Source organism: Gopherus evgoodei, chromosome 12 (assembly GCF_007399415.2).
Source record: "Gopherus evgoodei ecotype Sinaloan lineage chromosome 12, rGopEvg1_v1.p, whole genome shotgun sequence".
Classification (NCBI taxonomy): Eukaryota; Metazoa; Chordata; order Testudines; family Testudinidae; genus Gopherus; species Gopherus evgoodei.
Genome location: NC_044333.1, coordinates 3,700,149 through 3,724,141, shown reverse-complemented (window position 1 = coordinate 3,724,141; position 23,993 = coordinate 3,700,149). Strand labels below are relative to the sequence as shown.

General features: G+C 52.9%; 1 protein-coding gene across 5 annotated transcripts in view; it reads right to left on the bottom strand.

The window, feature by feature from the left end:
• The window catches only part of VAC14 (VAC14 component of PIKFYVE complex), a 201,905-nt gene that overhangs the window by 44,727 nt on the left and 133,185 nt on the right, over positions 1-23,993 (bottom strand). The window contains exon 15 of one of the 5 annotated variants that reach the window (XR_004002857.1): positions 12,958-13,070. The exons of the other annotated variants lie outside the window; for them this stretch is intronic. The gene's annotated coding sequence lies outside the window, so the exon portion shown is untranslated. The remainder of the gene's footprint in view (positions 1-12,957; positions 13,071-23,993) is intronic. 5 annotated transcript variants of the gene reach the window in all.

Sequence of the window (23,993 nt, the reverse complement as noted above, 5' to 3'; positions counted from 1 at the left end):
TCCGTGAATCACAGACAGCCCCCCTGAGGTATTCTTGCCCTTGGGGTCAGCACAAGCCTCATCCTACTTCTCCGGCACTGGGAGATCACTACTGTCAAAACCAACCAGAATCCTTCCCACAGCAATACAAACAGGCCTCTGTTCTTCAAGTGCAGAGCTACAATCCACTGCTGACAAAGACTGCATTTGAGCCTAGGAAACTGGAAATTCCAGATACATGCTCTGTGCCTCACAACTCAGCTCCCTGAACGTGGTGACACAATGCTCGCCACCCCATCATGCCAATACTTGGCTGAGCGGATGTGTCAGCAACACACTGCAACTCCTGCTGAGTTGTAGAGGGTTGGTCCCGGGAACACGGGGAAAGGGAGTGTTCGCTTGGAACTGTTGTACCAATCGATGGTAGCGAGGAGAAGGCCAGACAAGCAGCAGGTAGAGCTCAATGAAACGGCCTGCATGGAGGGGAAGGGGACCTTGCCGCATACAGGGGACAAACTTGGAGCTCGAGAACTCCCACTGGAGACTGCAATGGGGAAGGTCTCTCCTCACGGAGAAGGGCCAGCCAGCCTCACACTGGATTCTTGGGAGAGAGGGGAAGAGGAAAATTGCTCCATTTCCAGTGTGGGGCCAGCCTGTAAAAGGCTCCTCATGCTGCATCCCCGTTACGGAGCAGCTGCGTGCGCTATGCAGAGCTCATAGGCACGCAACAGCAGCAGCGAAAGGCAGGCTTTAGGTCATTACAAATTAACTCCTTCCATTAAAAGGGTTATTCCTCCTTTTATGCAGAGCAAGGAAGAGGGGGTGGCACTAGCCCTTCTGGCTGAGTAATGGTGCAAGCACCTGCCTGCTGTGAGCTCAGCACCTTTTGCATGGATGTGTCTGAGGAGCGTGGGGGCACATGCTGAGGTGCAGCTCGCATGGCAGGCCAGGGCTGAACAGGGCAGCCAGCCCTCCATGGGAAGGGCAGCTCACAGTAGGACACCTACTTCTCCCCTCTCACAAAGCGGCCCTGGAACCCAGACGGGAGCTCCCTCCAGCACAGAGGATTCTGCGGCCACCTGCAGAGCCCAGGGCACAGGGAAAGGGTGGGTGTCCTCCCAGCCAGCTGTTGGTTGATTACCATGAATTAGTTCCCAGGGGGGCGGGAGGGGCTGAGAGTCGCTCACCGGAGGGTTGTTCTCCTTCGCTTTGCAAGCAGAACCCACCTGGAAATGCCACCCCAACACTGCCCAGTAATTAGGGGATGGGGGATTGTCTGTGTTGGAGGTGGCAGGTGGAATTCAATAGGATGCAGGAAACCGCTCCAGCAGGGGGGCAGGTGTGGGGCAGGACTGGTTGAAAGAACAGCACACAGGGTTGACTCTAGGCTTCGCGGCCTGACAAGGAAGCAAGTGTAGGGACACTGCTCCAAGGGAGCACATCTCCAGGCTAGCCTGAAGCCCCCTGCTGCAGGCAGTGGCCCAGCAGCCCCGAGTCCAGGGGAGCAGCCGAAGAGCCAAGTGCCGCATTGGCAGGAGTAAGGGGCCCCAGGAGAGCACAGAGCAGTGGCCAGGAAGTTTGGAGCCCAGCAGGTAAGTTGTTTGTGCTGACTGACATTGTCCAGCTCCCCGCTGCTGTTCTGGACCCGGCGCTCGAGAGGGCAAATGGTTTCTTCTCCCCTCCCCCGGCCCATCCCTGCGAGGATGCTGGAACTGCTGCGCAGCAGGGAGAAAAGCAGCTGCAGTGGTTACGATTTTACAAGGCAAACATGCTGGCAGCCGGCCAAGACAGATAACAATGCAGCAGCTGGCTATCAGGCGGAACCAATCAGAAGGGCCAGCGCTGCGGCTGCTGTGTGCAATGTACCCTCCTTCCCTCTTTGTAAGGCTCCTGTCTCGCATTCCCTGACATGCGCCTCTCAAGTCCATGCCACCCCCTCCTCCCTCACAGCGTAGCCCCTGCTAGCAGCGAGGTGCACGCCCACACCACCAAGCGAGACAGAGCCATGGTTCAGCAGATGCTGCCAGCACAGAAGTCATCTCCTCTAGTGGGAGCTGGACTGAAAGTGAGCTGTGCAGGGGAGTGGGGGCAGACAGAGGGAGCGGAGCGGGGAGAGGTTAGGGGAAACGTCTGTTTGGGGCTAATTAAACTATCTAACTGCAACAGCTGTTCTACTTGGGTGATGCACTGCCCCTGCAGGACCGGCAGCTCAGAACATTCTCTTCTCTTGGTGCTCTCACCTGATCCTCCTCTGACGGAAGCACCTATGAGTCAAATCTGAAACTCACATTCAACGTCCTTCCTCGGGACTCCCCGCTACATCGGCGAGCCATGGCCATTAGACTGGGCGTTCCCGGCGTGGGGGAGGAGCACTACCGAGGCTGGGGTTTGCACACAGATCCTCCTGCAGACCGTTCTGGGGAACTCACAGCAGAGTGGTGCATCTCCGGGCACCTCTCCACGGCAGTTACCCCAGGCTCTTAGCTGGGCTTTAGCCTAACCCCCCTAGGTCGACACAGATTTGGAGTCTCTTCAAAGCCTGGGCTAGCTGACCTGCCTGGGGTGTGGTTAAACCCAGGCTCCGCTTCAACTTGGGCTGGAACCCATCCACTTTGCAGTGAGGACGCAGGCTAAATCACTCAAGAGCTGATAGGCTCTAAGGCACCTTCCCACAATCCCCCCCAGGGACTGACTGGGAAAGAACCATGAGTGCCTCAGCCCTGGGATATGGCCCCAGACACAGCGAGGGCACAGCAAGGGCACTGGCTCCCCTTGGCGAAAGACGGGGGGGAGGGGGGAGAGGGAACAGGGACAGGTCCTCGCCAGACTCATTTCCTGTGGGAGGTGTGGGGGAAAAGAGGTGGGAGGGGTGGGGAAATAGGTCCAAGCCAGTCCCAGTTTCTCCAGTGGGGGGAGAGAGGTCACAGCAATGTGTGTGGATGGGGGGAGGGGACTAGGGTTGCCAACCATCCAGGATTGCCCTGGAGTCTCCAGGCATTAAAGATTAATCTTTTATTAAAGACATCATGTGATGAAAACTCCAGGAATACGTCTAACCAAAATTGGCAACCCCAGGGGACCCCATCACATGCATGCCTCTCGGGCTCCCTCCTTACAAAACATCTGGCTGTGCTGGGCACAGTAACAGCTGTTTGCACATGAGCGAGGCTAACCCAGGTTAACAGTGCAGCACAGACAACTTATCCCAGAGGTTTATGGGAGTGCAGCCTGACTGATGTCTCTGCTCCAGTGTAACACTCAGATATACTATGACCACAGGACGGTGATTCAGAACCAGGAACAGCTTCATTTTCCTTAATCTAAGGCCTGGTCAAAACTGGGTGGGATGGGGGAGGAGAAATATCGATCTAAGAGCGCAACTTCAGCTACGAGACTAGTGAAGCTGAAGTCGACATATCTTAGATCGACTTAGAATCACTGACTTTGTGTCCTCATGGTGCAGGATCGACAGCTGCCGCTCACCCGTTGACTTTGCTTCCGCCTCTCGCCAAGCTGGAGTTCAGCAGTTGATGGGAGAGCGATCGGGATTGATTTATTGCGTCTACACTACACGGGATAAATCAATCCCCAACAGATTGATCGCTACCTGCCGATCTGGTGGGTAGTGTAGACGTACCCTAAGGCTCCTCAATCCAGAGTCAGGCCAGAATTTCACAGTACCCCATCTCTCACTGCTCTCCGTGGCAGCGGGGGGAGTTGCACTAGTATGGATTGAGGAGCCTAACATTAGGCTTCTCCTTTTAAAAATCCCAAACATTTTGGCCAAGACAGCAAACCCCACAGCTCTGAGTTCCCCCCAACTGCCTGCCAGTCAAGCCCAGTAAAACATTCTCCACCAGTGCCCAGGTGAGCTGGGGTTTACATGGCACAGTCGGGTCTCGGGAAGTCTGAGGCATGGGCAGGTGGTGGGAGGCAGAGACAGAACAGAGGTTAGAGATGCCTGGGAAGAGCAGAGAATTCAGCGCAGGGGAAGGAGAACAGTGTGGTGGACATGGGGGACAGAACACAGGCTGATGACAGTTCAGGAAAAGCTCTATCAGAAAGGAAAAGGGACGAGAAGACAAGAGGGTCAGGGCCAGGAAGCTGCACTTGGAGATGGAGTGAGTAGAGAGATAGTTCGACACTGTGTTGCCATTAAATACAGCACCCAGCTGGTGAGTTCCTTAACACCGGAGGGAATGGGATTGCACACGCATGGCCAGCCCTGGCAAGCAGGCTTAGCCCGCGGCAATGGGGCAAGGCCTAGCCGTTAAGCCCGGGGGCCATGGGGGACTGTGTGCAAGGGGAAGACTCCGTGCACCTTTATGCATTGTGCTTTATTCCACTGCTGAGCAGCTGCACAACCAAGAATCCGCCTCCCCCACACCACAAGCCAGGCCGACACACAGCTACAGCTCCTTCAGGCCGGCCTGGCCCCTTCGAAGGGCGGTGGGTTTCGTGCAGGGATTCCCGTAGGGTAGCTTGTTGGGATCTCTCCTAGCTCTCCACCGAGACAGACAGAGACACCTCCAGGTAAGGCCAGAACCTGCGTTTCCTCCCAGCTGCCTTGGCTGCTGCAGCTCTGTGAAGGTCTCTCTCGGAAATGGGGTTAATCTAAATACTGCTACTGCGAGTGGTCAGGGCTCCCTTTGCCTCCCACTCCCCCCTTTCACTGCTCCGTCCCAGGCCTCCCCCATGGCTGGTCAAAGGACCATGCCTGAGGAGATGTGTTTAACTGCGCAAAACTGCCACAATGGCTGTCCGGTAACTCTGGCGAGGCCTTGGGAAGACTGGAGGGTCTAGGTGGCAGCTCCCAAGTCACAGGACCAGTTCCCACAGAAGGAGACGGCTTAGAAAACTTTTGTACATTTGCAAGACAGGAAGAGAACAGAACACGTGGCCGATGGCAAATGGGATCCAAAACAATCCCCAAAACTGCTGCCTCCCCACTACTCTTCTCTTCCTGCACGGCACGTCTGCGCTGGATTTGGTCTCAGTAATCCAAATTCACACCATTTTAACATTAAAATCTGCCCCTTTCCCTGGCCCAGAGGGAATTTATGCCTCTCTCTCACTCGAAAAATCAGCTCTCCCTGGCAGATCCAGCATGTGCACGGTGATGAGCTTTCTGAGACACATGGGCAAGCCCTGTTATCAGCGCATAGCTGTTGGATGGGAACTGGGATTTAGAGACACACTACGTCCATTTCAGCTGAAGGCAGAAATGCCTCCTCCTGGTGATGGAGTGGAATCTGCTGACCTCGCCAAGTACTGTGGATAGGAATGGCTGCCCCCACACCTACTAACATTCCTTTGCATTATTTAATAAAGGCGATTTTCACTTTTAAGTAAGAGTCGCTTCTGCATTTTATTGCTAATACACCACGACTAATAGACAGCAACAACAATAAAATATCATCACACTGGCAGCAAATTCCCCTGCCGTAGCCACTTGCTAAATAAATCAAGTGACTCTTTACAGTTAGCTCTCTAGGAATTTGGTCTATTGTGCGGGATACACACATAGGCAATGGTGCAGACACCATTATTTCTGCTCCCTCTTTAAACAACTGAAACAGAGAACAGTAGGATCAGGATGTAATAATTCCCCAAGACTGACCAATGAAACGCACTTTGTAGGTGACGCTCACCCTCCTGAACATGTTCTAGATGGGCTAAATAAGGCACAAAGGTGAAAAGACGGTTACCTTTCCATAACTGGTGTTCTTTGAGAGGTGGTGCTTGTGTCCATTCCATTGTAGGTGTTTGCACTCGCCACATGCACTGTTGCAGAAGTTTTTCCGTCAGTGGTATCCGTAGGGGACTGGCTCCAGCGCCCTCTGGAGTGGCGCACGTATGCCACGGAATAAGGAGTGCCGCCGACTCCCCCCACCCTCAGTTCATTCTTGCTGGAAACTCCGACAGCGGGGAAGGAGGGCGGGTCATGGAATGGACATGAGCAACACATCCCAAAGCACTCCTGTTACGGAAAAAGGTAACTGTCTTTTCTTCTTTGAGTGCTTGCTCATGTTCATTCCATTGTAGGTGACTACCAAGCAGTACCACTGGAGGCTGGTAGGAGTTCATGGACGTGTCAACTGCAACACAGCTCTGCCAATCCAACGTCATCTCTGGCTTGCTGGGTGATGGTGTAGTACGCTGTGAACGTGTGTACCGAGGACCATATCGCGGCCCTGCAGATGTCCTGGATAGGGATGTGCACTAGGAAGGCAGCCCTCTTTGAGTGAGACTTCATTGTCGGTGGGGCGCAGCCTGCACCAACTCATAACAAGTACGGATGGAGGTAATGATCCAATTCAAAATCCTCTGAGAGGACACTGGAAGGCCCTTCATTCTGTCTGCTGTCACGATGAAGAGCTAGGTCGACCCACGGAAGGGCTTGGTGCATTGGACATCCAGAGTGTGCAGCCACTTCTCCTCATTGGTTGAGTGAGGCTTGCCACAGCACCAGGAGGAAGATGTCTTGGTTGACATGGAAGTGCGACACCACCTTAGGCAGGAAAGCCAGATGGGGCCACAGCTGGACCTTGTCTTTGTAGAATGCTGTGCATGGAGGCTCCAAAGTGACGGCTTTAATTTCGGAGGTAAATGCTACAAAGAATGCAACCGTCCACAACAGATGGCAAGGAAGCAAGAAGCCATGGGCTCAAAGAAGGGGCCTGTGAGCTAGGAGAGGACTAGGGTGAGGTCCCATTGAGGGACCAGGTCCCGGATTGGAGGAAAGGCCCTTCAGGAACCTGATCAACATCTCATGAGAGAATATCTATTTACCCTGCATGCGAGGATGGAAGGCTGATATGGCTGCCAGGTGCACCTTGACTAAAGAGATGGTGAGGCCCTGGTGCTTGAAGTGAAGCAGGTAATCCAGGATGGACTGCAGAGCCCACTGGGTCAGAGAGATGTTAAACTCCGATGCCCAGCAGGAGAAGCGGTTCCACTTTGCCAGGTAAGTCGCTGTGAGGGCTTTCTGCTCTCCATGAGAACCTGCTGTGCATGCCTAGAGCAGGCCTGTTCCTCCAGGTTCAGCCACACAGCACTCAAAGTTGTGAGGTGGAGAGAGATGAGGTTCGGGTACAGGAGCCGACCATGATCCTGCGAGAGTACGTCTGGGGGGCTGGGAAGTGGCCACAGGGCTGCCACGGCCAGGTCTGAGAGCGTGCCGAACCAATGCTGGCGAGGCCATGCCGGGGTGATCATAATGACTCACACCTTGTCCCCCTTGATTTTACTTCCCAGGGGAGGAGTGGGGGCAAAAGACATATCTGGCTTTAAGACTAAACTTGATAAGTTTATGAAGGGATGGTATGATGGAATAGCCTAATTTTGGCAATTAATCTTTGATTATCAGCAGGTAAGTATGCCCAGTGGTCTGTGATGGGATGTTAGATTGGGTGGGATCTGATTTACTACAGAGAATTCTTTCCTGGGTGCTGGCTGGTGAGCCTTGCCCAAATGCTCAGGGTTTAACTGATCGCCATATTTGGGGTTGGGAAGGAATTTTCCTTCAGGGCAGATTGGCAGAGGCCCTGGAGGTTTTTCGCCTTCTCTGCAGCATGGGGCAGGGGTCACTTGCTGGAGGATTCTCTGCAGCTTGAGGTCTTCAAACCACAATTTGAGGACTTCAATAACTCAGACATAGGTTAGGGGGTTGTTATTGAAGTGGATGGGTGAGATTCTGTGGCCTGCATTGTGCAGAAGGGTCAGACTAGATGATCATAATGGTCCCTTCTGACCTTTTTAAAGTCTATGAGAGGACTTTGCTGATAAGCAGAATCGGCAGGAAGGTGTGCATCAGGTCCCCTGACCATGACGGGAGAAAGGTATCAGAAAGGGAGCCTCTGCCGAGGCCTTGGAGAGAACAGAACTGATGACACTTTCTGTTCTGTCTGGTGGTGAACAGGTCCAGGCAGGGAGCGCCCACTTCTGGAAGAGCATTCGGATGACCTCCAAGTGGAGTGACCACTCATGGTGAGAGAAGGACCTGCGGAGGCGATCTGTCAGCGTGTTCTAGACGCTGGGGAGGCCTCCAGGTGGATCATGTGCTGAATGCAGAAGTCCCACAGGCGGAGGGCCTCCTGGCATACAGCCAACGAACGCGCTCCCCCTTGCCTGCTGACATAGAACATGGAGGTTGTGTTGTCAGTCAACACTTGCACTACCCGACTGGACAGCTGTGGAAGGAAGACATCCCAGGCTAGACAGATGACCCTGAGCTCCCTGACGTTTATATGCAACGCAAGCTCCTCTTAAGACCATGACCCTGGAGTCCACAGTGTACCAAGATGTGCTCCCCAACCGAGGTCAGATGCATCGGAAATCAGGGAGACCATGGTTTGTGGACTCGTGAATGCCACTCCTTCCAACACCAACATCAGGTTGGGTCCACCATTGCAGAGAGGTAAGGACCCTCAGAGGGATCGTGACCACCTTGTCTAGGAGATGTCTGGCCGGGGAGTAGACCGACAACAGCCATGTTTGGAGGGAGCGCAGCCTGAGTCTTGCTTGGCGGACAACATGCTGCCATGTGACCCAATAATCTGAGACAGACCTGGGCCATGGTGAGTGGTAAAGCTGGCAATGAGATCTGACATTGCCCTGAACCTGGCCTCTGGCAGAAATGCTCTGGCTCAGGCAGAGTCGAGTACTGCTCCGATAATCCTGGTCCCACGGATAGAGTTTAACGTTGATTTTTGTTTATCAGCAGACCAACAGCTCGACAAGTGGCTTCCAGCATCTCGATGTTGCACTGGACCTGGAGTGGCCCTCAATGAGCCAGTCGTCAAGGTACAGGTAAATCCAGATACCCTGACGTAGGCTGCCACCACCGACATGCATTTTATAAACATTCTTGGAGCTGTTGCTAGGGCAACGGGGAGGACCACAAATTGGTAGTGGGTGGTCTCAACTATGAAACATAGGAACTATCTGTGATAATGGAATATTGATGTGTGAAAGTGAGTGTCTTTCAGATTGAGGCCAACGTACTAGTATCCTGGATCCAGGGAAGGAATGATGGAGGCCAGGGAGACCATGCAGAACATAACTTCTTGAGATACTTATTGAGGTTCCAAAGGTCAAGGATGGGGCGTAGGCCCCCCTTGGCCTTTGGGATTAAAAAAATGGCAGGAGTAAAACCCTTTCCCTCTTAAATGCAGTGGAACTTCCTCCCACCTGCAGAAGCCCTTGTACCTCCTTAGAGAGCAGATACTCGTGAGAAGGATCCCTGAAGAGGGACGGAGGTGGGGATAGAAATAAACAGGAGAATATACCCCCTTGCTACTGTGCTGAGGACTCCCCGGTTCGATGTTGTAGTGGCCCAGGCAGGGAGAAAGGGGGGCAGGCGGTTGGAAAACAACAGGGGAGCAGGATCCAGGACAGTCTGAAAGGTTGCCCTTGAGCGCACCCCTCAAATACCTGTTTACTATCAGGTTGGATACAGGTGGAGCTCGAGTGAGCAGAGGATGTTGGCTGATGGCCTTGCCGGCGCTTATACCCCTTGACCTCCTTGCAGAAGGGCTTCAACCGAGGTTGGCTCCTGAACTGTGGGTCTGCAGCAGCTTAAATCGCTTCCTTGCTGGCCCCAGCATGTACAGGCCCAGGGAGTGCAAAGTAGCCCGAGTCTTTCAGGCCATGCAATTTACTGTCTGCTCAGAAAACAGCACCAGGCCATTGAACAGGAGGTCCTGGATGAATTGTTGAACCTCCGTGGAAAGGCCTGATGACTGCAACCAGGACACCCGCCTCATCGAAATGGCCGAAGCCATGGTCCGGGCCACGAAGCTCTGCCACATCTGAGCCTGCTTGGAGGGCTGCCCTGGCCACCACCCTTCCCTCATCTAGGATAGCTAGCCAGGAATTCCTTCCTGGGTTCCTCTGGCAGCAAACTGAGAACTTGGCCATGGACTGCCATGTATTAAAATCATAACGGCCAAGCAACACCTGATGGTTGGCCACTCTCAGCTGGAGGCTGGACGCAGAATAAATTTATCTACCACAAGAGATCAAGCCTATGTGTTCTTGGGCGTCGATCCTAGCTGGTCCTGTCTATCAGGTTCATTGGCTACCGACACAACCAGTGAGCTTGGCGCAGGGTGGGTATAAAGATGCTCATACTCCTTCGTGGGGAGGTACCATTTTCTTCCAGCCCACTTGGAGATGATTAGTGATTTTCACCACTCCCTCGTGCACCAGCAGTGCCGCCCTGGAGGGGGCTGCCGCACTCAGTACATCAGAGTCCGAGAGCTCTGCCAGGTCCTCGGCTTCCAGCCTCAGGTTTGAGGCAACCCTCTTCAGGAGCTCCCAGTGGGCCCTGGCATTGTCCTGGGGAATCAAGTGAGAGGGGCCCACTACCACCTCATCAGGCGAAGAGGAGGCGGCGGAGGCAGGTACAGGTGGGTCTGCCAACTCTGCCACTTCTGCTATGGGAGCTGAGGCTGGATGGCCCTAGGGAACCTGCTCTGACTCTGCGTCCAAGTCAGGGGGCAGGTGGGAGACTGTCGCTGATCATCTGTCGGATGCCACCAAGGCTTTCCTATGCCACTGTGACGAATGGGGAAATCCCCAGGGGTCCAGAGTTACCAGGGGCTGGCCACTGTCCCTGTGTGACGAACTGGGAATGTTCTTAATGTTTTCTCTGAATATTGTGTTGGTGCCTCAGTGTCCCCATGGCAGTTCTTAAGTATCTGGCAGAGCAAGGGCCAGTGCACCTAGATGCCTGGCACTCTGTCTCCTAGCAACTGATGGCCTGGGCCCCTCCCCTGCAAAGGTGCCAACTGAAGGTGTTGGAGACAAAGAGATCAGGTGACCTCCTGGCCCGGGAAAGGAACTGAGCAGAGGAGGAGGGGCTGGAGGGGGCTGTTAGTCTGGAGCTGGCTGGGGACGAGAAGTGAAGTGCAGACCTGGGGGTCTGGCTCACTGCCCCCCAGAATGGACCTGGCCGAGCGGTCCGGTTTGCTGTATCTACAAGCTCTGTTTTAGACCCTGTTCCTGTCATCGAATAAACCTCTGTGTTACTGGCTGGCTGAGAGTCACGTCTGACTGCAAAGTGGGGGTGCAGGACCCTCTGGCTTCCCCAGGATCCTGCCTGGGGGGGCTCGCTGTGGGAAGCGCACGGAGGGGCAGAGGATGCTGAATGCCCCAAGGAGAGACCCAGGAGGTGAAGCCGTGTGAGCTTCTTGCCCTGAACAAGTCTGGTCCAAGGGAGAGGAGGCTCCCCAAAGTCCTGACTGGCTTGGTGGGGAGCAGTTCCAGAGCATCGCCCGGTGACTCCGTGAAACCTTGGGGCCATGCTGCTACTGATGTCCCAGTGGGGAATGCCAATGTCCCCGATGGGTGGCCCTGGCTTGCGGGCAGGGTCTCCTCCTTGCTGTCAGAGCCTGAGGAGGAGGAGACTTGTCTGGGGACCAGGATGGTGCCAAGGTCACCTGTCTAACCCAATCCCATCAGCTCTGGCTGCGGATCTCCGCTGAGGACCTGTACAAGGGTGATGGCTACATTCCCTGTAAGCTGTGCAGCCACGCAGCTGGCTCTTAAGGGCCACGCAGGCAGACGAGGAGAGGAGCCCCTCCCGCGGCCTGCACATTCCCTGCACACAATCCTCTGCCCTAGCCCTGAGCCCCAATCCCCTCATCCCTGGCCCCACCCCAGAGCCCGCACCTCCCCACACCCCAGCCCTGAGCCCTCTCCTACACTCCGAACCCCTGGGTCCCACCACAGGAATTTTGTTACACTCACCAATATGAAGGTGATGTGTATATCACCTTCTGGCCTTTCTTTGCTTTTCCGCCAGGACTGGTGGTGGGGATTGGCACATCTGAGGCCAGAGTGAGGGCCAACTCCATAAGTGTGCTCGGAGACGAATGTCCTGCTCCCTTTTGGTGTAAAGCTCTTACAGATGCGACCCTTGTCGCTAATGTGGGTTTCCCCTGAGCACTTCAGACAGCTTCTTTGGGGATCACTGTCTGGCATGGTTCTCTTGCCACAGTCACAAGGTTTGAAGCTGGGGACTGGGGCATGCCCTGTGCTGAGGCTAAGTCCGGTTCGGGACTAAAGCTATTACTAACATTTACACTAAGGGAACTATCGAAGTTTTTAACTATATACAAAAAGTTCACGCCGAGGCACAGTTGAGAGGAGTAAGCTTGCCAAAGCAAGGAGATATTCCAGCACCAACACGGACGGTAAGAAGCAACTGAGGGAGGGAGGGAGCTGGCAGCGCCTCTTATACCACGGCATACATGTGCCACTGTGGAGGGCGCCAGAGCTGGTCCCCTATGGATACCGAGGGAAAAACTTCCCGTGCATGTGGCAAGCACGTACCCCCACAATAGAATGGACACGAGCAAGCACTCGAAGCAGCAGCATCTTGTCCAAGGTTACAAATAGCAGAGTTAAGCCCAGGACGCAGAACCGGGTTTGAGCTGCTGAACTGCACGGCTCCCCGTTTACACACGGCACTTTGGCCCATGCACTCCAGCACAGTAAGAACCCAGTGTTTGTTGCTGCCATTCTTGCTCCACCATCCAACCTCCACTTTTCTGTTCTCAATAACCACCCTCCGCACTTTCTGTAACAGCTGGCAGCTGTGACCCGAGCACAGTCAGCCTGTTCTCAGAGCAGATCCCCGCTGTCTTATCCCACAGCATATCTACAGCAGTCTCCATAGCTGGGTTCTTCATGCCACACCTCAAGAAGGGCTGCTCCCCTCCCTGCTTCCTCCCCACCCTGTGCTTCCTGCACTAATTCCATTTGGCTGGACCTCGCTTTGCAAATTCCTTCCTGTGGCCTCCCCACCTCGCCTCCAGCAGCCTTTCACCACCCTTCCCACCAGCTCTGCACAGCAGCAGAGAAAGGGGCAGACTCCTGCACCATTTCCTCCTAACTGGCCCATGCAAGATGGGTTGTGGCTATTCTAATGGTATGAAGCCCACACTGCATTAGTCTCGCCAAGGCACCCACCTGTTGCTTCGCACCCAAGCAGCGCAACCATGTGACATATGGACAAGCGACTCCGTCTCTGCAGCCAGCCTCCAGGATGCACTGCATCCATGCCTTGATCACCAGCTGTGGTCCTTTAGGAATTTGAAGAGGAAGCAGCTTTGTGAGCAAGGATAAAACCAGGACACCATGGGGAGGAGAGAGAGAGGAAGTCAGAAGTCAAGAGAGCTCTGAAGCTGGAGAGAGGATTTTTCCCACCCCACTAAAGTAGCAAAATTGTAATTCTCCATTTTAAAATTTTATTTATTTCCAATCAATCCTCAGAAGCGCAGCCCTTAGGGCAAAGGAAACCATGGCAACCCTTTCAGCTCCCGCTTTAAAAATTCATAGTGCTCAATACAGTAGATTTCTAGGTGCATGTTTGAAGTTCCAGGAAGAGAGAATGGGGTCTCGTTTGGGGGAGGGGAAGAGCTCTCTATTCCCCACCCCCTCTTGGAGAACATGCACCGATCTGCATTTTAAAGAGAGCCTCCCATTACACACTTGCCCAAATAAGTAGAGATGCCTAGTCCAAGCTGGGTGCCACATGCTGAGCAGAGCATGCTCAGGTTCCAGAGGGCCAGATCCACTGATGTCGCTGCACTGTTACCCCCTTACATACAGGCAGATAAACAGAAGAATTAGACAGTGAGCAAGAACGGACAGGGGGCAAATGGGCAGCAGGAAGAGAGGCAAGGACAGGACCTGCCCCAGGAAGGACCCAGCGAGAGGGCAGGACAAGAACCACTAGCTCCCATCGCACAGTATCCAGAAGAGGGGTGCTACCCCCATTGGGGCATGGGAAGGTTAACAGTGTGACCCACTCAAAAGGAGCAATGTGCTCAGGATGAATGGCCCCTTGCTAAGGAGGCACCGGTGGGCCCCAGGAGCAGGAAGTAATTGTGGACCTCCCAGAATGGACGGAAATCAAACTAGATGCCAGACAGTGATCAAATCCAGGACCGTGGCAGTGCCTCTGTTCTTTAATGCAGCTCTTGGACAGCATTTTGATGACTTGATATTTAAGCCCTTGGGCTTCTAACAGCTTACACCTCACGCTTTGCAGTGTCAGGTTAACTAAGAATAAAAGCGTTCGATCAAAGGCAGATGATCAAGGGAAACGATGAGTGTCTCCTCTGGAGCCCTAGTTTAGAGGTAGGTAGTTGAGCTCAGGAAGAGAAGATTGACTTTCCTCTCTAGAATATTTCCACACGCTCACTATCCATAACCCACTCGCCATCAGAGAACTGGGGCCTGTAGTGAAGCTCCTGCCCCTGCAGCACCCACAGCACCTTCTTTCCCTGAGGCCCAGGAACCGACATGCCCCAGCATGTGGCCAGCGTCCAGGCAGAAATGGCCATTTATCACAGAGCTGTTGGATGAGCCTCACCAGCGCCCTGTTTGGGATGACTTCCAAAGGGACTACTGCTGCTGGGCCAGATGCGAGCCAGCTGCCACTGACAGCAGAAACACACTTCCTCCCCCACCCACCCCCTGCCTGAAAGAGAACAAACCATGCTGGTCAGAGGTGCACCCGGGGCAATATTCACAGCTGGAACAGTGACAATCTGATGGTTTAGAGGAAGCTGCATTTCCTAATATAGAGCAGAAAGGAAAGGAAACCAGCTGAGTCTCTCCAGGCACACACACACACACCCACACCCACCCACCCCAGGACAGTGGTCAGGCTCTGACCCTCTCGTCTCTCCCTGATTTGGGGGAAGGGGAGAGGCACTCCCCAGTGGCTCTGCATGGCAGCTCAGCTGGCCAGTGAGACTCCATGCTGGGCTAGCCACTCCCAGCTCAGGATCTCACATGGCCACAAAGGTTTCCCCCAGCCTGGCATCCCTCTGGAAGCAGGGGGTTCTGTAGGCATCTGACCAGGCTGGGGCAGGGCGAGAAGCAAGCTGTGGCTTGTCCTCCCCATCCATTGGGTGGTGATCTTAGGGCTGGTGCTTTGCAAAGCTTCTGAAGAAGATCGGCAACTGCAACAACTGCCTGTCTGCTGCTGAGGTGGTTTAGATCCTTAGAGAAAGGACTTCGTCCAGCCAGCTGTCCCTTAATGGCAGGCCCATACATCAGCCCTCGCTTGCATGTAAGGAGCTTTGCCTCTCCAGGGGCCCTGTTCAGTTCTGAGAGATTAATGCCATCAGTGTCAAATGGAAGAGGGAGGGATGGGCCTGGAAGCAGTCCCCAGCTAAATCTGTGGGAGTCTTTCCACTGGGGCCCAGGCCAGGCTGATGTGGAGAGGAGCAGGACTCCCTGATGCGGTGTGGAGACCCCATAGGCACTGAAGAGCCCTACTCACAGCCCCTGGAGTCAGTGCCCCAACGGCTCAGGGAAGAGGTGGATCAACTGATCATGCCGGGGGGAGGGGGGGGCTCGCTGCACAAGAGAGAACCCTCCTACGCAGCGTCTGCTTGTGAGGAACAATTAATGTACGAGCTGCTGAACAAGCCGTGCTAGTCTATTCGGTACAATCTGGGATCCCCAGGACTGAAAGAGAACAATGAGGAGGAGAGAATCGTTACCAAGGAGGCTGCTGCTCTCCCCTCAGAGCAAGTTTACAGAGATTCTAGTGGCTTGGGGAGCTGAGTTTACATAGGGACAGGGCTGGGGTGCTCCCCCCTCAGGATTATCTCCTCTTCCTGGCCAGAACCACCCTTTGGCAACTGCTTAAAGAGAAGTGACTCTAGGAAAAGGTTAATGATTTCACGACATCTACGTTTGCTTGCAGTGATTAAAGTTTAAGACCGGAGGGGTACAGATTAGAGATCCTAGTACTATGTAACATTTGAAATACCTACATCAAAGAACTGTAGGTTCAAATCCTGATAGATCCAATTAGCTCTTAATTCTTCCATGTCGGAGACTGAATTCCATCTACGGTCTTTTGGGCATCTTCTTTAAAAACAGAGGTCTTAGCTGCTAGATGCCGATACTGGATGGCACTTCATAGGAGTATGTTTACCCCAGAGTTTTTACCCCTGCCCAGCCTAGACGTGGCTGCAATTCAGTGGTGCTGTACATTACCCGTAAAACATTTTAGGAGCTACAGAAATGCAATATACACACTTTAAAGGAATCATGCTAACGCCTGCTTGAGTTTGATAGCTTGTAAAGGAGGCAGTATGGGCCTAGTGGACAGAGCACTGGCCTGGACTCAAGAAACACGGGTTCTATTCCCAACTCCACCACTAGCCTGCTGAGTGACCTTGGACAATCCTTCTCTGCTCCCCAGGCCTCAGTTTCCCCAACTGTAAAATGGGGATAATGATACCGACCTTTTTTAAGTGCTTTGAGATCTATTGATAAAAAGTGCTACACCAGAGCTCGGGATTCGTAGAGAACAGCTATCTGCAGCAGAGAGTGAGAGAGGGGCTTGGCAGAACTCAGTGTTTATTTTTCTTGAATTTTGACTCATATCAATGTTTATTTTTCAGCTTTTTAGATCAATTTAAATTTTCACAATTGCGTGAAATTACAAGGGGGTGGGGGTCAGACAATTATTTAATGACAGCTAATGTTGAGATTCAAAAAATTAAAGCTTTATAACCATTAAAACAAATTGTCAACATCACGTCAAAATACACAAAGTAAATATCCTTAAACTGGAATAAGAAAAATGCAGCTTAAGAACCTACTTTGCCTATCTGTAAATTTTGATCATTGTCCCTGGAAATATTTTTTTATCGGTTTGCTTGTGTACAATGAAACTGACATTTATGGATGTTCACCAATAAAAATCTAATCCTTCCAAGCCTATATATAGCTGCAGTGTTTAGCTGAAGTGAAAGGCGCACACATACTCTGCATGCTGGGAAGGGGATGGGGGGAGTAGGACTGCAATTGCAAAATTGCTTTGGTTGGATGTTTGTTATTTCGCAATTTATCCTTGCTGAGTCTGCTTAAAAGTGCGCTGCTCCCAAGCTCACCACTTGCAGTGTCAGTGCAAAAAACAAAGCACACTGCATGGCTAGATGGCTTGGACCGTGCGCTACTAGAGGTGGTTACTGGCTAACCTAGGCTAGCCACCTCGTGGCAGTGCTGAAGGGAGCCAGAGTCCAAGGACCCTGCTCACTGAGTGCTAGGAGATGGGAGCGCTGTGGAGGCAGGGAGTTCAATGCTCCAGGACACATTTGCTGGCTGCAGAATGAAGGATGCCACAAAGCATGGCAGATCCCACCAGAGACCTCCCAAGTGCTATTCGACTGGGGAAGGGGCGGCTGGAATGCAGCCCCGGCCCGGACCTGCCACAGCTGGGAGAGGCACCTCTCCCCCCCAGTCCAGGTGCTGCTGTGGGGGAGTCCTTTCTTCCCACTGTAGCCCCAGATCCTCCTCTTGCACCCCAAAGCCCTCGTCCCTGGCCCCACCCCAGAGCCCACACTCCCAGCTGGAGCCCTCACACCCCTTCTGCCCCAGCCCTGAGCCCCCTTCCACCCTTCAAACCCCTCGGCCCCACCACATGAATTTTGTTATGTGCTCTAATGTGATGGTGATGTGTCACATACCACCTCTCTGTTGGTGCACAGAACAGATTTCATTCTGCAGATGGGTGGGGAAAATGAGAGGGAACCCCACTGCACAAACTTCGTAACACGGCACCTCCTACATAGGACAACTTTTACTGCATCCCAGCGCTCACTTCGACTGTTGCCTGCATCAGCATGTGGCTCCTAGTTATGGGGCACTCTTCACTCTTATCACGTGCACTCAGGGAGCCAGCTCATGGGCCCATTTTAAATGCTCTGGGGCTTGAGGGGATTGTAGCCATTTCTGACCCCTCTGACAGCCCCATGACTCTACATCTAGATCAAGGGTCTCAGTCCTGGCCCGCAGGCCATCTGTGGCCCCAGAACCTCCCCACTGCATGCATTGGAATGAACCCCGTGGCAGAGCTGGGGCTCAAAGCACTGCTTTTCTGCCTTTGCAAACTGATCGCCCGGGGCCAGGCTCCAATGAGAGTCAAAGCTTGAAGGAGGCAGCAGCTTGTTTTGGTAAGTATTTGAGAAAGCAGGATTAGGTATTCCTTCATGGAAGATCTAGCTGAATATGTGCCTTGCAGTGTCAGTCCAATACCTCCGGGAGAATTCCCAGCAGCGTATGCACACTGGCTAAGTGGAGGTCAGGCAAGTGGCTGCGTTCCCCTTGGCTAAGAGAGCCAGGGATCAAAGATGCAGCTGCATCATGCTGCTAGCAAATGTTGGCTTGAAAGTTCTCTGGAAGCTGGCTAGCCTGCTGAGCCATCATCCCAAGGCCTTGGGGCAGTCCTTCCTGTGTTTGAGTGTTCGCCATTCCTTACGGATGCCCAAAGAGGAGCTTTGTTCATCTCTAACACACAGCAGCTCTCCCCCAAGAAACCACCATGAAACAAGGTTTTGGATATTCAACACCTCTAGATAATTATGAGACCAGAAAAATAACCACAGCTAAGTACACCCCAGAAAAGGAAGTGAGCACATCATATTAAGGAGAGGGAAAGGGAGAGGGAATGGAGAAGAAACTCTGCCACTGATGCTCTCTGGGATTAGTGGAGGGAAACCAAGAAGAGCTAAAATACAACAGGGGGTCAGTCAGCCCCAATGCACTGATGATCTGCTAGAGCAGCCTTGCATAGTCACAGGCATGGAGGCGCCTTGAGATTTCAGTACATTGAAAAGGCATTCAAAGCCTGCCTCCTGCCCCCCAGGAGCGCTGTGCCCCAAATCTCCCCACACCATCCAAAAACAAACTAGATAAACTAGAAATGGTCCATGACCAAAGTTACCCAAGGCAGAAGTGCATCATGACCAGCAATCAGGGATCATGCAAGCAGCAGTAGGAAATGCTGCGTTTCTACAGGAGACTCATCTGAAAGAGAACAACAACTAAACAATTGTTACCTCCAAGCCCTGTTGGAAGCTTGAGTCACTCACCCTGCTTTTTAACCATACGTCTTCACACAGCAAGCCAAGGGTCTTAACTCAGCAACACCTGTCCCCACCCCATGGAACAGGATTTCAGACTTTATGTTACTGAGAACCCCTCGGCATTCTTACAAGGTCACTGTGAAGGGAAAAAGGTGAAAGGTCTGCAGGTGTCATGGCCTCAACACACAGCTAGGGAAAGCCAAGCCGTGCCAATCTTACCACTGAAAATGGAGAGGCATTTTTCAGCGTGTGTTGCAATTCAGAGGGGCTGCAGATTCCACAGAGCAAGACATGCCACTCTGTGCTTTTCAGCCGTCTAGCCTCAAGAGGGAAGAACAGATACACGTGCCTTTGAGGCTGAATCCTAGGCACAGAACAATATGCCCAAAGGCCCCTGACTCGTGCAATTCAGCTCCAAATGCTCAAATGCCTTGGACCATCCCGGCAAACTGGGATGGCTTCAATGAAGCATCATCCTCTGTACACCTTTTAACTCAAGTTAGTGCTGCAGTCACCATGCAAGCTCCTCCCTCGCTCCACGTTCCTTTTTCCGCTTCATGGCAACAGGTCGTTATTGGTATTTGAGGGTTAAGCAGCAGCAGATCTTGGTAGATTTCTCCTTGGAGATGGATGCTCTCCTTTCACGCCGACAGCTGTGGCCTAATTTTCAAGGAAACTGACAAGCTTCTTATTTCCACCCATACAATTTCTTTCATTACAAATAAAATAGGTTAGGAGCTGGCTGCAAGCCAGGGTAACGACAGCTCATACTCAGATGTTTATCCAATTGTAGGGGTGTGTCTGAAAGGGGGTTGCTGGATGCAGCATGAGAAGGGCCAATGACTTAAGAATTTCACAGAGGGAAGGGGCCATGGTCTTGCTGTCAATGAACTCAGCACAGCCTTGGGGCTGTCCTGGTTTTTAAGAGAACTCCCCACTGCCGCTGCAGAGCGAGGAGCAGACTGCTGTCCTGAGGCAGTGTGGGCAAAGAATCAGTGTAGTCACACAGCCAGAAAAAAGTTCCATTTTCTCATCTTGAGCCCAGCAGGGAAAGAGGGGCTCCCACACATCTGAAAAGGGGCTAACATGAAGACCATCTCCTCCATTTTCAGCCACACTCCCACAGTAACCTCCTGTCTGGGCTGGCTTTTAAGCCAGTGAACTCCAGTTCAGGGGGAATTGCACACGTTCTGCTTAGCCCAGCAGTATTCAAGTTCAAGCAGCAAGAGGCACTGATCAGCATGAAGGAACTGAAATGCCCTTGACATTAAAGCTCAGGAGAGGCGCATGGTGGCGCCATGCTGGCTACTCGCTGGAAAAGGGACTTGAGGCCAGCATGGGAGCCCAGCGCTGGAAAAGGTCAGACTGGAAGCAGATAGTGCGCAGGAGGGGAGATGCGGTGGAAGGTGAAGCCAGGGGAGTGACTTTTAAGGCAGGATTTGAGGAGAGGGGCCACCTGGCACCCCACGGGTACGGCTATCCCACCCTAGCAGCGAGCCTTGAGCCCAACACAAGCTAGCTAGGCAGATGCTGTGGCTAGGCCTGGGGCTCAGGCTCAGAAGCCTCTGGAGGGGGGTGGGCTTCAGAGCCTTGACCGCAGATGTGCTGCCTGCCCAGCTATTTTTAGCGACCTGGACCCAGAGGCTGCTGCCGCAGCCTGTGCAGACGTACTCTAGCCGACCTCAGAAGGCAAAGAGAAAGGCATGAATGACACCAAGATGTGGGCAGGAGACCAACAAAGGAAACACTATGATGGGGCTGGACAGAGCTATGGCCTTGCAGCACAGGAGAGGAGTGAAAGCAGATTTGGAAGCAGGACTAGGATACAGCAGCGTCAGGCCTGAGATGCACAGCTCTGATCTGGCTCCAAAACTTCCCCTACGTTCGGGTTCAGGTCCATCTCTTCTGCCAGCTTAAAGGGAGGAGGCGAATTTAAGGTTGAGGAGGAAAGAGGAAGCCAGCGAATGAATTATGGGAGGGGAGAGAGATTCAGACTGGCAGGTCGAAAGCTGGCACAAAGTATTCGGGGAATTGGAAAGGGAAGCAAATTGTCAAGAGGATCAGTCATCGGTTCTAGCTGAGGCTGGGGACTTTGGCAATGGGAACAGAGCAGTGCTCTGATGGCTGGGGCCGGTGTTAGCCAGGGAGAAGCCTCAGTGCGGGTTGCAGAGACTTTATAGCAGTATTGAGGGGGAAAACGGATAAGCCCTCCAAATCAGTGGCTGCACGGTCCACTGCCAATGCCGTTCTGATTGCGAGAGCGGGACTCACCATCTGCGTGAGCTGCTGGGAGCGTGTCGGATACAGCGCTCAGGAGAATAGCATGACAGAGGGCAGCAACCAAGGGGAGGCAGTGCAAAGAGCTGATGAATGAGAGGCAGTTTCCAGGAGATTCCAGCTACTCATGGAAGATGAGCTGGTAAACAAGGGGAGTCCAGGAAAAGGAGAGTGAAATACTTCGATGGGAGGAGAGCATACTGCTTAGAGGTGCACTTTGGCTATATTCAGCTATAGACTAAGTCTGCCCAACTCCATGGTGGCTAGCAGCAGTAATTGGCCTTCCAAGGACATATGGGGAGGATTAGTCAGGAGACGGGACATCAGCCACTGTGCAGACTGGGATAAGATACGAGGCTGTACTTGAAAGAAAACAAAGGAGGCGTAAAGTTGGTACATTTTAGTTCCTCACCGATCAGTGGCAGAAGTCAGCAGGATGCGATTGGGATGTAAGGAAACAGTTGGCACTGGCCAAAAATTTGGGGATTTTTATTGAGCAGCCAGGATTTCTGGAGTAGAGGGAGGCTCTGTCTGCATTTGCAGTGGCGTCTAGAGCACATGCCCTGCATGCCCCCAGCACAGGTGGAAATGGCAGTGTAGCCCACGAGGCACTGCTCAGACGAGTGACAACATGGCAGAACATTAGGGTCTATGTGGCTCTACATGCCCAGCAGTGCCTCTCACAGCTACCCTACTATCTTTAGCAGTGTCGTGTGCCCCTACCTCCTCCAGTGCCGGGAACGGCTCAGCACAGCTCCCTACTGCTTAAGTCTTTTCCCACGGCCTCCCCCCGCCAGAGCCTGTCGCCGCTGTGTGTAGCTACACACCGCAATGGGGGCCCAGCCTACTTTTCACTGCAAGGGGTACAGACCATACACGCCCCCACTAGTGCAGATAAGGCCTTAGCATCACAGGAGAGATTCAACTCATCCATTGGGGAGTTAAAAGCTGGTATCACAAGCTTGTTTGGGCCTCATTACCATAATATGTGAGCACATCACCATCCGTCAATATTTATCCCTGTAGCACCCCTCGAAATACATAACGGCCATACTGCATCGGACCAAAGGTCCATCTAGCCCAGGATTCTGACCAATGCCAGGTGCCCCAGAGGGAATGAAAAGAACAGAGTGATCCATCCCGTCACTCATTCCCAGCTTCTGGCAAACAGAGGCTAGGGACACCATCCCTGCCCAGACTGGTTAATAGCCATCGATGGACGTATCACCTATGAATTTATCTAGTTCTTTTTTGAACCCTCTTAGTGTCTTGGGCTTCACAACATCCTCTGGCAAAGAGTTCCACAGGTTGACTGTGCACGGTGTGAAGAAATACTTCATTTTGTTTGTTTCAAACCTGCTACCTATCAATTTCCTATGGTGACCTCTCGTTCTTGTGTTATGAGGAGGAGTAAATAACACTTCCTAATTTACTCTCTCTGTAGGGAAATACCCCATTGTACAGGTGGGGAACTGAGGCATAGTGAGACTAAGTCACTTGCCCAAGGTCACCCAGGAAATCTGTGACAGAGCAGGGAATTGAAGACCCAGGCTAGCACTCTAACCACTGGATCATCTTTTCCCTCTCTCAGAGCTCAGCTGCTAAGGTGGACAGTTAGCCTGGTCAGATTTTCAAGTCTGAGGAAAGAACAGCAGTTAAAAACTAGGCTTGCTCCCTTCTAAAGGTAATGGTCCACTGAAGGAGAGAATGAGGGGGATCAGGAAACTGCAGAGCCAAGGAAACTCCCAGGCAAATGCCAGTGAAGTATGGAAGGCAGCTGGTGGAGGAGAAGGGCATTACATGCTTTCGAGGGCTAAGAGACACATTACTGGACAACACATGGATGGATCAGGAAAATGTCACAAGATACAAAACCAGAGAGCACAGTTTGCTAAAGGGATGGACCAAGCTGAGTCAGAACCAGCTGACAGTGGAGACCGGACAGAACTGACAGATAAAGCTGCGCCTTGGATACCAGCCAGAGGAGAAGGCTCAAACCCCCAGCACTGCAGCCCAACTTCTTGGAGAAGAGCTGGCACTGGGGGCAGGCCGCTTTCTGGTCTCCCAGCCCTAGAGCCTAGCCGGGCTCTGGGTTTCCCAAGGCCGAAGTGCAGCGACGAGCATGCTGGCTGACCGGCTCCAAAAAGGGATGCACTAGCTACAGCACATCCCATCCAGAGCCAACTGGCCCGCTGATCAGGCTGGCTCCCCGCAGAACCCAAGCGGTCAGTCAGGGCAACGGAGGTGGTGGAACAGGATCAGGGAAGGGAGTGGAGTTTACACAGTTTCCATCCTGCCGCTCAAAAGCCTTAAGGTTTCAATGCGTTAAAACCCTTCTGCTTCAATCCTGGCTTTTCACATGCCTGTACTTAACCACACTGGCCTCCGCTGCCCTTTCCCCTGCTCAGACTGAACGGGGGTACATTTTGCACTCAGCCTACTACTTAGATCACTCATCTGTGTGCCAGGCATGTCCTGAGCCTCCCGGCCCTCGAGCACCAACCAGGATTCTGGGGAACGTAGCATCTCTTCAGAAATCAGCTTTCCTAGCGTCAAAGCAAGATGGCGTTTGGCTTCCTCTCACCTCTAGTCTTTGAATTATTCAAACACGTCGGCCTGCTCACGAGATTCAACAGGCTCCTGAACTCCGCTCTGTTATTTGACTCATACTCGGCCACTAGGCCCATCGCTACCGCTGACCTGACTAGGAAACAACCCTGCCCTGCTGCTGCACAATCCTCTCCAGCCTCACCTGCTATTACCAGGCTTCTGGCCTTGCTAACCTGCCAATGAACTAGGGAAGCTGGAGTACAGTCAAGTCATAAGGGACAG